Here is a 14183-nt window from a genome sequence, read left to right as displayed (position 1 = left end):
ATACTTTGCACCCTACGCTTCCTTCACTCAGACTCAACTTAACGCTCTCGAGACTGCTCTTGTGGGCCTCTACAAGGCAGCTCTCAACCTTCCTATCACTACCTCTACCACTAAGCTCTTTGCCACAGGCCTCTTCCATCCTCTTCGTTCTCTTCTCAGTCTCCATCGTGACTCGCAGCTTGCCCGGCTTTCCCTTACCCGTCAGGGTCAGTGGTTATTGACTCAAGCGGGTATCTCGCCCATTCCAATCTCCCCGTTTACCTCTCCTATTCCCACCCCCGCCCCCAATCTTCGTATCCTTCCCCTCCCGACCAACATGTCCCCCGTCCTGCACGCCGGACGTCGTCATGCGGCCGCACAGCACCATTCCCCTCTCTTTGATACCCAGGGTGTAGCTTACACGGATGCCTCCTTCGTGGCTCCTCGAGGTTCCTGCGGCTACGCCCTGTACCATCCACACCTCCCTGCTCCTGAAACCCACACCAGCGGGCCGTATCTACACCCTCCAGACGCATTGTCCCTCGAGGTCCTCGCCATTGCGCATGCCCTCCAGTCATTTTCCCTCCTTCCCTCTCTCCAAGAGTACACAGTCTATTCGGACTCACAAGCCGCTATACACCACATACAGAAACGCACCCTGACCCCTTCTCTCCAACAGGAGGTCGAACGAGCGGTCTCCGCACTGCAGCCTTCCATCGTTTTCCTCCGCTGGGTCCCTGGGCATTCAGGGATTGACGGCAATGAGCTGGCCCATCAGCTCGCCCGCGACACACTTTTCCGGGCACCGTTGATCCCCTGGCCCAAGCCCTCGGAGGACGGTGGGAGACTCACCCTTCGCCGCACCATAAAAGAGGTCTACCTTGAGCTCCGCCTCGACAAACGCCTTTACCCTCCCCCTCATCCATCACTCACGGTGCCGGAGTCTCGCCTTCTTCGGCACATTCAGATGAATGCAGTTATCACCCCGTCCCGCCTCTTCCTCTATCGCTATCGATCGGACCCTTCCTGTCCCAACTGCCCCTGTATCTATGCGGACCTGGCCCATTGCCTATTCTATTGCCCGGCTGCTCAGCAGTCGGGTTCCTTCCCCCCACCCTCTCTATCCATCACCACCTGGCTCGACTGGCTTGGCGCTGAAGGGGAAGAAGAACAGCGGCTTCTGGTCGCCCAGGCGGTCGAAATGCTCGGCCTGTAAATTATGGTTGATTAAAAGTCTTTTACTACTACTACTACTACTACTACTACTACTACGTCCGACCAATTTTAGAATTTTGATCTGTGCTGTTTTCTGTTATCGCTGCTTAAAAAATTCGCCTGCTCGTTCTTTTTGGAGCGGGAGGGTCTACGGTTGTGCCTCGGCCTCCCCAAATTTGAAGCTAACAACGTTTTTTACCGTGAAGCACGAATTCCACCTTTATTATCTAAATTTAAATTCCTCACTGTTCAGACGTACCTACGGATACATGACTCAAGTTTCCATCGTTCCTTGTTCGCTTTTTGTTGCCAGCCGACCTCCTTTTTTTGGAGTCCACTGGCCTCGATTTCATTCATACCTTTCAGGTAGTGCTATGATGACATGTCTATGATAACATTTTCCGCAAGAATGCTAAGCATTTACCACCCTGCATTTTAAATAGATTATTAGAAGACCATTTACAAAGCCTACCTATTAACATAAAGATTGCTACTGGCGCCTCCCAATGTGATGAAAAGGCTCCCCTTGTCTTTCTGAAGGTAACCCTTAATTCATAACGCGTTTTTTTTTTTTTGCCCACAATCGACAGGGAAGTTTTGTTATCCTTGCCGTGAGTGTTCGTCATAAATGCTGATATTCCTACGCGACACATTAACGGCGCAAATAAAAATTACTACCGCTTCTCCTCTACCTTGAACACCCCCCCCCCCCTTCCCCCTTAATTTCAATTCCTTGGGAAACCCCTCGCCGCGGGAAAGAGCTGAGTGGTCAGGCAAACTCGCCTATGCTTTGTCACACTAACCAAGCGAGCGAATGTGCAAGCAACGCGAAGCTGTCCAAAGCTGCAGGTGGGTATAGGAAGCTCCCAATTTCACAGGCTGGCATATATCGCCGCGGCCACAGCTTGAACGGCTGCGCCCCCCCCCCCCCCCCAAAAAAAAAAAATAATAAACGCTAGCACTCCCCATAGCATTTGCGATGCATAGCATGCTAGATAAATGATTTTGATAGTCTAAAATAAAAGCATTACTTTCAGTGACAAATGTCCCGTTCGATGAACTGCTCCTTGGAGTTGCATTCACACACAAGGCGGAGTGCATTACTTACATGTTAACCAGACGGTGAACAGCTTGCATTTCCTAAACAATTTGAGACACCACCGTACGAAAGCAATGAAACTTTCAGCCTCTTTCTCGCCGGTTATAAGCTGTCCATAAGCTTCTTTTCTTCATTTTTACCGTAAAGATCGAGTGTGTTGCGAACTGCATAGTGCAAGAGCCGACGGAAAGAAGGAAATAAAGTAGCTGTTGTCTCTTACCTTTAGCGTTTCATTGCCAAATAGCGAATGTCCGCTTCAGCCCTATAGTGTCTAGTGATGCTCGACACAATCAGTAACGTTGTGAGCCAAAATTGGGGTGCGCGAAAAGCCAAATGCATGCAACCGCGACGAGTAGCAGACAATCTGCACCCAAGCGCCGGGCGTAGTGCAGCGGCGTCAGTCACGTTGTCATGAAGCGGATAGAGACTTTAATGAATAAAGGAGAGGTCTGCCTGGTTATGAGCCTGACATGCTACTCCAGATTAGGGTGAAAGAAGAGGGTGAAAACGAGAGAAAACGGGAAAAATGAAAGGTGACATCAAGCATACTCAACACCCAGGCACTCATGAAGCAGAGGCGGACAACTACGCTTTGCCCCTTGTCGGTCGGCAAACCTACTGATCTAGCCACCGTACTTAGTGCCTCGAGAACTTGCTTACTTGCTTTGTTGACATCATTGTAGAAGCTAACTGCGTCGTACACAGCACATTTTACTGCGCAAATGTCTAGGAATACCTTCACCAGAACAATGAGAGAAGCCAACAGCCACAGAAACCAAGGGGCACAGGGGATTTTTAATTAATTTATTTATTCTCGGGTGTTGATCAATTTATATTACTGAATATGGTATCGCTTAAAGCTAATAGATTAGAAAAGCATAAGAAAAAACAACCACATGCCGCCGGTGGGATCCGAACCCACGACCTCCGAATTACGCGTCCGGTGCTCTACCGCTGAGCTACGGCGACGGCTGTCAAACCTTCTGCTTTCGGGGGTATTTATGTTTACAAATAACCTAACCTTGGGAGTGTTCACCAGCGCCACCCACGTTCATAAGCGGCGGACGTAGCACGTCCTGAGTTACCGCTGATGTGACGTAGAACGTCATCGAACGGCGAGGGTGGAAGCTGCGTGAGAACCCTCTTATGCTTCCTATGGCGTCAAGGCTGCCAGAACCGAGGTCCTCGTTAAGCAATTAAGCAGACAAGGAAAGGGGAATGAGGGGCTCGTTATAAATATGAGAGAAGCCAACAGCCACAGAAACCAAGGAACAAGTAATTGAGACTCGTCATCGTTCTGCGTTCCACATGAAGGCTCCAGTGCTGCAAGCGCCTGAAAGTATCAATCAAAATATCAAAAGAGGCTTCGTACACCACGCCACCGATTTTCGCGGCACTTCCACTTGCAGCTTAGTGCTGGCCACGTTGAGGTCCACACTGACGTACTAATTTCCACTAGCGATCTCCACTAGCGACAAATATTGCAACTACTAAAACAAAAAAAAAACATTTCGTTCATTTCTTCCAATTTTATGCAAAAATTATTTTATTAGTTGTTTTATGTTATTTAAAGTGAAAATTTTGCGTAGACAAACTATTGAACCTTTTAGAAGCCACGCCCACTTTCTTGAGCGTGTACACGTCATCGGCGCCAGTTTTGAATTCCTTGTGAAACAGCGTGCTACTTTTTGGACATGTTCTCCATGAAACGAAGTATTCATTGTTATTAATTGCTCCTACTTTTAAAAAAAGCTGTCTTGGAGGCATTCTGGGTACCATCTTCCTTAAGCTCCGCCTTTAAGAGCATGACCCGACAGCGTTATTGGCTCCATTCAGCGGTTTACTGCCTCTCTGATTTCCCTTAAATGTGTTTGCACAAGCTGTTCTACGCTCGGGGGGGGGGGGGGGGGGGGGGGGGGGGGCAGTGAGTTAAACGGTACAGAAGGGTTCATAAAGCAGATGAAAAAAAAAGGATTAAAAAGTATTCAAAATAACACACCAGATGGTTGCTACTGTGTAACACAAGATTCAACGACAGCTATTATCGGTAGTAGATATCATATTATGCAATCATTACTATTTTCCTGCTCTAATACAGTGCGCGAGACGTCACTATACTATCACTCGTGTCGTCACTGCACCCCGACCACCCAGCGTTGCACGTTGCAGTGACGTCATGCGAGACGTCCCTGCCTGCTGACCAATCAGCGTTGGGTGGTGCAGCTGGTCCCTCCCATTTCCTCCATACGCTTCATCGTGCGGCGTCAACTCCGCAGAACCGAGAAACATTCCCTTACAGGGACACTGAGACTAACTGCGTCCATTAATAATTCTCAATAAAAATTTAATCTCTGGCTCCACCTGGCTGTCCTGACGTTTCGCTGGAAGCAAAATACGCAATTATCACCGAGAAAATTGCACTGAAATGTCTTCCCGCCATGTGATTAAAACTTGTGAGGTCCTTACCGAAGAGGATGAAAATTGGTGTTGAGGAAAGGGAACGGCGCAGTAACTGTCTCACATATCTCGGTGGACACCCGAACAGCGTCGTAAGGGAAGGGATAAAGGAGGGAGTGAAAGAAGAAAGGCAGAAAGAGGTGCCGTAGTGGAGGACTCCGGAATAATTTCGACCACCTGGGGATCTTTAACGTGCACTGACGTCGCACAGCCCACGGACGCACCTTTGGCGTTCCGCCTCCATCGAAACGCGGCCGCCACGGTCGGGTTTGAAGCCGGGAACCCCGGCTCAGTAGCCGAGCACCATGACCACTGGATAGGTTACTACCACTTTAAAAGGAATGGCACGGCAGCGTAGCCTCTGGGATCTGTGCCCGAAAATCTGTGCCGACGCACGCATTTTAGTTGCGAGATCGGCCGCTGATGGAGACACCTGTCCTATTTCGTTTTTGGTCCTTTATAGCTGCTCCGTTTTCAGTTAGAGTTGTTTCTTTGTGATTAAAACGAGGTACACTATTGGTACAGGCCAACTTCAATTTGCTATCAGTGTCACTTTTAACACCTGTCGCTGTAAAAACACGTGGTTATAGAATAGGGATGAATACATGTCAGTGAGGGATACAGAAATATTTTGAAGCACTGACACATCTCGACTGCCTGTCACTGACTGTGGAAACTATGCGTGTCAAGAGACGATATGACTAAGCGATATTAGAACGATTACAAACGTGGTAATAACCCTTAAAAAACGTGTTCCTTTGAAAAAATCGTGAATGAAGTGCAATTACTGATAACAGGTTTCCTCATTAATGAACAGATAAATAACCTGAACTAAATATGTTTACGCCTCTGTTACTCGTTGCTGTCTTGTCTCCAGCACACTCCGTCCTGGCCCTCGTGGTCTTGTTCCACGCAGTTGGCCCGCCTCAACGGACGTGCTGAAAAGATTAATCGCTGCTTAATAGTCACAACCTTTCTATAAAAAAAAACTCAAACCTATATCGATTATGACCAGGCTTTCTTCTTCACGGGATAAATTCACCAGGGAGATTATGGAAGCTTATTTCATAAGGAAGAAAGAATCACAGTGTATCAGCCAGCCTTCTTTGGCATTAGTTGACAAAGAAGTATCGTTTTTAGATAATTCGTGATTTGTCTCATTTCGGTTCTCAGGGGTGCCTTTGTTCGGAGTTCAACACGTGGCATATTGTGCGATTGGTGATCTTGATTCCGCTAACCAATGCTCGTTGCTCTGTTTATTTACGTGATTATGATGTATATATGATTTCTTTTTTCAATAAAAAATTCAGTTTCGAGTCAGCGCTCGTCTTCGTGTCCTGTTGCTTCGTCTGTCGTCTTGTTCGCGCTGTTCCCTCCCACGATGTATTATTACAAACTCGCCCAGCTATCCATCCTTCTTCATCCTTTCTTCTTCTTTAACTTTCAATAACTTTACCACCGGTCTTGGAGGCTCGTGAAAAAGTATACAAAATGCGGCACACGTAAACTGCTTTATGAGGCGCTTTAGGTAACGATAATTTATAAAAAGAAACGTACAGGTACGGCGCCGGATATTGGACATAATCGAAAACAGCAAAAAGTAAAGTCAGGCCCGTTTCCGTGCTGACGTGGCGAATCGTTCACCGAGGAAGAGAAGGAAGAAGGTTCGACACCAGGAGGGAAGAATATAAATGTAATAAATTTACTAAAAAAGACAACTAGGATACAAAAACTGAGGCTTGGATTGCAAAGCTAGGACGTCTCTCCCAGAGCGGGCTGAAATTGGGCTTGCGGAGATGCACATACGACTGCTCGCCCGAGCTAGAGCCACCAGGAGAACGAGCCACCAAATAGTTAAATTGACCTATAGCGGTTTCATTCCTCGCGACAAACAGTTCTAAGGAGCATAGCGAGACTTTAACCACGACCTATAGCATCACGACGATGAGAAAGAATGACTAAAAAGCAGGTCGACAACATTATCACTGAACACCGCTGTACAACAAGAAGGTTCGTGGGAATGAACCGCGTTTTACTTCAAACGACAACAGTACAGGCTAGGTCGTGGTTGGCAAGACGCACGTCGCAGCATACAGTGTCGCGCCTCCCTGTGTAGACAAAATCATGCAATGCCAAAGTATTCCCGACAGCTTGATTGATTGAGTGCGCGTCGCGCCGTGACCGAACTGCTCCAGGCATATTTTAGCGACATGTAGGCTGCGGAGCCGATACACTTCTCTGCGCAGGAGTGTAGTCGTCGCTATTTGAGAGCCTGAGTTATAAGGGCAGGTCCGCAGGGTGTGAATGACCTTTTCTCTGAATCCTTTTATTACGAGTGACGCCGGCATTCGTGCTTCGTGGAATGAACAGCAATGGTTCGTCTTTATTTAGCGACAATTCGAAGCGTATGGACGCTGACGTCTGTCATTATGCACACAAAGAACCGGACCTGACCCCTACCGTTGCTTATTGCACCAAATAAACCCCCTTTGTTTGATGCTGGCTCATGTGTCCCTTAGCATAGACTGCAGAGCTAGGCAACAAGTGAACAGCAGCAGCCCCTAGGTTCAGCACACGACGCACTAATACGTGCATCGTGCTCTAAAATGCAGTCCAGAGAGATTCATTTATTGACGGTGGATGCCGCTACTGAATCTTCTACTGCTGTCATTTTCTTGGTGTTTGAACAGCAACTACATGACCGGTGTATACCAACTCATGCCGACGACTCTCAATTTCCTTTGTAAAACGCCGCGCCAAAAAACGAAAAGCTCCCGACAAGAAGAATATTGTTGGTACATGTTGGCGTCTCACAAGGGCAATCAAATTCAAGCGCTTCCAAGATGTGCAGCTCAGGCATGCTATTTCCTCGTTCCTGCACGACCTTATAGGTGCCAAGGTACATTCACGTTTATTTTGCACGCACACCATTTGTGTTCTTGATCCTCCTAAATGGATGTTTTAGCATGAGCTGGTCATAGTCTCAAGTGTTCTGGCTTAAATCTCTGAAATTAGAAAACACTGGTCGATGCAAAAGAATAAGAAAACGGCGCACATGATCCTGTGTTTATTTCAAATAGGTTTATAAATTTTGCTTCACTATCGTACACAAAAGTAGAAAATTTCGCGTACATAACGAAATGGATTAAACTTCTTTCTCCTCTTTTCTACATTATCGTGATGCAGAAACCCATTTCTTACCCTCGATTCACGATACCAAACCGCTTTCAACGTTGTTAGGACGGTGCGGTCAACTTGCGTACGCTAACAGCAGTCAGTTGACCACGTTAGCACCGTTAAGATTGCTCATTCTGCCGAATAAAAAAACATTAAAACGGAAGCAGTCTTACTTCGTCGTCGTCAAAATATTCATCATCAGTAGTTTCCAACTTCCGGCACGCGCCTCATGAGCCTCTGTCAACAGTCCCGACGAAAAAGAAGCGGGAGGGCTATGCAAGAAAATACAAAGAATATTGCGAAGAATGCCAGGATATGGCTCGAATAAAATTATAGTCGTACTCATTTTACAATTGCTGAGCAAAAATACATAGGAGGAGCTTCTTCAGGCAATATTGAACTGCACGGGCCGTCACCTCGAGCGCCATTTTCGTCTATCGAATAGCACGGAAGAGGGCGCTCAAGAAACACGAAGACGATGAAGTACGTGGCTATAAAAGCGGGCGCGAATCGAAAGCCAGCCTCAGCTGTCCGGGAGCCACGGCCTGGACCAGTGGCTCCACTGGCCACTGGTACTCTCCTCCATGGCTGACGTCGCACTCAAGTCTGTCATGCGCATCTGCTGATCCTCATCCCAACTGTGTCCTGCGAGGAAGACTCGGAGCAGCGTTCGCCGGGGACGACGCCCGCGGGAGGATGGACGGTCCGCACGGAACCTGGCCGGAGCGTTGAGGGGGTGGCCCCGAAGACGAGCCCAGTCGTGGCTTCACATGAGCTCCGCTCGTCCGCTTCTGATGACGTGGCATCTCATCTCCAAGGGCGCTGCAACACAAAAGAGCCGCAGCCGTTGAGCCGACCAGTTCGGCTGTTACTTCGCCATAGCAGAGACCACGCCTGTCCCGCTCTTAAACTGGAGAGCCCACAGGATTCTTCCCCGGTCCTCCTGCTGCGCGCTGGTCCGAGTGTCCTCCGAGCGAGAACCAGCCGTGCGCAACGTGCCTGACGGTCCCGGACGCTGCAAGGTCTACCATGGAACCTGCCAGGGGCGTTGAAGGGGGAGGCCCCGAAGACGAGCCTAGTCGTGGCTTCACAATAGGCTCCGCTCGTCCGCTTCTGTTCATGGCCGCATTCCAAGGGCGCTGCAACACGAAAGAGCCGCAGCAGTTGAGCCGACCAGTTCGGCTGTTACCTGCCCATAGCAAAGACTGCCTCGTGGCGCCTGCAACTATGGTCGCCGTCGAGGAGCGGAAAAGGGATCCTCTTGCACTGCCACGGCTGCTACACTTCTGAAAACTTCTACTAGCGTCTGCCACCATGATGGACCACCTGCAATTTGCATGGTCCTGATCCGTGCTCACCGCGGAACACCAAGGACTCTCCTCTGCACGAAGCTGCAAGAAGTTCGGTCAGTGCTCCGTACAGTTCATCTAACGGCATCGCTTCACTGCAGAGCATGGTCCTGACGGCCCCCTACAGCTTTGAAGTCTCATCTGGAACCTGCCAGGGGCGTCGAAGGGGGAGGCCCCGAAGACGAGCCTAGTCGTGGCTTCACAATAGGCTCCGCTCGTCCGCTTCTGTTCATGGCCGCATTCCAAGGGCGCTGCAACACGAAAGAGCCGCAGCAGTTGAGCCGACCAGTTCGGCTGTTACCTGCCCATAGCAAAGACGGACCTGTGGCGCTACACCCGGCGCCGTCGGGAAAGCTCAAGGGGGCTCTCTCGTCATGCCTGCAGTGGTTCCTGCCACCCAAATCTGCTTACCCCAAAACTGATCCTCGCCGTGGCTCCCGGACAGCTCAAATAAAAATACGGAAAAAATGCGCATCATTGTCTTTCACTCTTAGTCACTCTTAGTGTAAGGAATAAGGTGTGAACGCAAAGCAGGGATACTAAAAAGGGCAGTGGCAAGCAAGGGCAGTGTTGTTGTTGTTGTGACTGAGAGAAGGATGAAAAGGAAATTGCACGGGCCTGCTACTGGCTCGAGCCAAGCCACCACCGCTGCCACGTGCAGATAGAGGAGAGCTAAAAGATCAGAGGAAAGAGAAAAAGGAAAGACGCGCGTCGCAGCAACAACTGCGTCCGCCGGAGCGGACGCTGCTCAAAAAGAAGCGGCCGAAGCCGCGCTCGCCGAAGCGAGACCTTGAAGACAGCGTTAAGAAATAGTTGTGTCGCTCTGAGTGTTTCCACCAGGTAGCGCAGTGGCTTAGCTGAGGTTAAGCCTGGATATCTCGAAGCGAAAAGCTACGGCAAGGCGCAGGAGGAGCCGCGCGTGTAGTGAATACGGTGCTCTCTTAGAAGGTTGCTTTGGAGACATGTACTGTGGCGTGCATTCCTCTCGGGTGTACACCAAGATATGAGACAGGCATTTGATTTCCTTAAAAGCAATTTTCATTTCAATTTCCTTAAGGCCCTTACGGCGCGGTTCGGGTATCCACCGAGATATGAGAGAGGCAGGAGTCTATTTTCATTTTCCTTTCCTTACGGCGTGGTTCGGGTGTCCACCGAGATACGAGAGGTTCCTCACGCACTGCTTGTCTTTATTTTTTTATTTGTGCAGCGTGTGACGTCACTCCTTTCGGGTGTACACCAAGATATGAGAGACAGGCATTTCCTTTCCTTAAAACCAATTTTCATTTCATTTCATTTTCTTTAAGGTCCTTACGGTGCGGTTCAAGGTATTCACCGAGATATGAGAGAGACAGGCGTCGTTTCCTTTCCTTAAAACCAATTTTCTTTTCATTTTCCTTTTCTTACGGCGCGGTTCGGGTGTCCACCATGACGTCACGCAGTTCGCGCATGCACACCTGTGGCTTTTTCTGACGACGGGGCCCACGCTAGCCTCGGTGTTGACTAGCCTAGTGAAGCTTTTCGCTTCAAACCTCCTTTACTGGCTTCCCTTTCCGGTGGACAAAATCGCTTTAGAAAAGACAGTAGTAGTGGACTGGAGGGCTCCGGATTGACTTCGACTACGTGGGGATACCGCGTCGCACAGCACAGACTCGAGTGCCTTAGGCCTCAGATGAAAAGTGGCCGTCATGGCCGCGTAGTCTCTCGCAGTAAAATTATAAAGCCGTGTGTCATGACCCAATCATGGGGTCAGTCTGCGAAGGAAAAAAGTGAAAGAGAATGAGCCAGCCTTCGCTGCATCATTTTTTTTTTCATGCTTCTCTAGGGTGGTCGCCCGCGATCACGTGATCGCCCTGTGCAAGCGGTATGCGCCTCGCGCTACCTTCATCCTCGTCGGCAGAGCCATGTGCTTGCAACAATGCGCCGCTAAACGCCTGGAAACTCCGCTAATATATTGGCGGTTTTTATCACAGTTCGCCAATAATCCTCGATGCATGGTGACTTCATTGTCGACGCAGCCGGACAGTTCCATCGTAAACGACATCACTTCAGATGACTTCACTCCATGGAGGATGATGATGATGATGAAATAACTTTATTTGCACCCGTCAAGGAATCAGATGGCGATGAAGACTTGAGCCTTGACCGCCGTCATCTTCCTCCCCTTTCAGCAGGCTGGGATCCCTTGGGATTCAGCGGTGTCCAGGGCCAGACGGATGACTTCTTTTTGTTGTTCTTCTTTCTGGTTGGCCATTAAAGCCTCCCAGGACTCTATATTCCTGTCTGGTTCGTTGTGGCTAGGGCATGTCCACACCATGTGGATCATGTCTATGGAGGAAGGAAAATTGGAGGAAGCTTGGAGGAAGGAAAATTTTCCTTCCTCCAAGCTTCACTCTCAAAACACGCACGCTGGTCTAGCACGTCTAGCAATTTACCACTAAGTAGGCATGCACAGTCATGATGCAAGAAAAGGAAACGGAGCACAGCCAGAGAACGCAGTGAATCAAATTAAGTGACAGCGATCGTTTTCGCTTTATGAAGGTTGTGGTGAATGTGTTTATTGGCAAAAATATAAGTGTGCTCCATCATCCTTGGAGGGTGCGGTGGGAACAGGGGTGGGTTAAGTAGGAGAAAAGGAAAACAGAAATTGAGGGAAGCGGAGGGCATTAAAACCGGCCCTGGAGCTTCGCCCGTCGGATGAATTAGAACAAGGAATTAGCGAGGACATGCATTTCGGTGCGATGGAGGTACTACATCATTTTGGTAAGACCCACTCTTCGTAGTTCCTTGGCTTCAGTTGCCTGGGAACGAGTTGTGGCGATCCAGTAGTAAAGTAATGATACTCTTTCAAACAAAACGAAAGTAACCGTTCCGGAATGATGAGAAAACCACCTAAAGGCATTTTTATCCTCATTACTTTACTGCACGCGCATGTACGGCTGCATGCTTTAGTAGAGGTTGCACACCAGAAGCGCCTTCCCCGGATGTGTTTTCCTGAGATCGCGAGGTTCAGCAGAGCTATGAGAATTTGTGCTGAAACCAAATTAGTTCCTAAGGAATTTCTTCTCCAAAATACTCTAGCAAAAAAGTCAGTGAGCCAAGCTGTACTTAATATGCCAAGTGGATCTCATATTTGGTTTCGCACCGCCAGCAAAAAGCTTGCCACATACATTCTCGAGTACGTGTGGGCAGCCAATCTCGATTATTCTTGCATGGAATTTGCGTTCATAGCTTTATTATCCGGCAACCGACGAACGCTGTAGTTGTTTGATGCAACGTTTGCAGCGAGACAAGCGCGATCGAGCAGGCACTTTCAAACCGACCCACTTCCTGGTGAAATATCGCATGTGCAAGCCTGTGCAACAGACAACGCTGCGAAACTTGGCAGTTTATTTAAAATCAGCAATCTAGGCAGAATGAGAACGCAGCAGCTGCCCGCGGGCGGCGACCTTATTCTGCAACAGCTGCGCTCCTCACCGCGAGTGGCAGCCCTGTCGGCACCAGAGTTACAATCGCCCATTGCCTAGCGTTTGCATGCGTGTTTTCTTCTTTGTAGTGATAAGGCATTGTTACACATGGATTACCACGTGGGATTCTTTTATGATCGCTAAACAATTTAGAATCGAATTTTTCGCTCGCACTGTTTCGGTTTCAACAGCTGAACAATGACTGTGACGTCAACGTGTGGTTATAGGTCACGTGAGGCATGAAAAAATTGCAATATAATCGCCGCTTCTACATTCGTTGTCATTCCGGTTCTCGATGAAGGCTGGCTTCCGCACTGTAGTGAATTTCAACTATGAAGCAGCGATTATATCGCAGTTTTTCTATGCCTGTACGATATATAACCAAACTTTAACATCCCAGCCACCGCAAGGCTGTTTAAACCTGAACAGTACAACAGGAAAACTCGATTATCACTTATTTAGCGGTCACAATGGAATGTCACATGGTGATTCATACAGCAGTGCCTTCCGTATTATTGTACCGACTAAAACATGCCTCCAAAATTAGATGTCTATACTCTCTTAGAAGTCCTCACTGGGTAGCTCAGCTCTCTAATCCTCTCCGCCTACTCCAGCAACCAGACACAAAATATACCCACTTACTGCAATCTGGCAAAGTGATTTTGAGTGTGGTGACACTACTAGATGCATTTTCTCATTTCTGGCATACGTACGCCCCTGAATCCTGCTTTGTGATAGGCAGCCCACCTGCCCACCGGGTTGTAGGCAACCTCCCAGGTGTGTATACCCTGTCAGGCCTTCCCCAACTTTAGGCCTTTACCCATGGGGCCTTTCTTTAGGGTGAAGGTACACCTTATTTAGGCCAAAGGCCTTTATAAGGTCACGGCCTTTAGGTCAAATGCCTGTAGCAAGTAAGCACCTCAAGTGCCCACTCTAAGTAGTGCTACTGCACGATATTAGGCATGCTAGACCATCTGCTATTTTTTTGTTATGCCCGCATTTTAAAGTTTGTCCGCGCTCGGCTGCTGACTTGAAAGACGCGGGTTCGATCCCGGCAACGGCGGTCGTTCGATGGAGACGAAATTCTAGAGGCTCATGTACTGTGCGATGTCAATGCACGTTAAAGAACCCCAGGTGGTCGAAATTTCCGGAGCCCTTCACTACGGCCTCCCTCATAGCCTCAGTTGCTTTGGGACGTTAAACCCAAAGGAAAACTAAAAAAAAGTTTGTTCAAAGAAGGATGCCTCTCGTAAGCCCACCAAACATGCCAATTTGGGTGTCCATTTTCGGATTCACTTCGATCTTTCTTCAGATGTACGGACCTTAATCGGACATCCATCAGACAATGTTGGCCGCCTGCATTACAAAAAGTCACGTTTTATTGACACCAAAACGCACTGATAAAAAATAATTGCAGCATGGAGGGCTAAAGTCCAATTATAC

This window comes from Amblyomma mixtum, chromosome 1 (genome assembly GCF_055824585.1).
Source record: "Amblyomma mixtum isolate Tamu chromosome 1, ASM5582458v1, whole genome shotgun sequence".
Taxonomy (NCBI): Eukaryota; Metazoa; Arthropoda; class Arachnida; order Ixodida; family Ixodidae; genus Amblyomma; species Amblyomma mixtum.
This window is presented reverse-complemented; position numbering follows the sequence as displayed.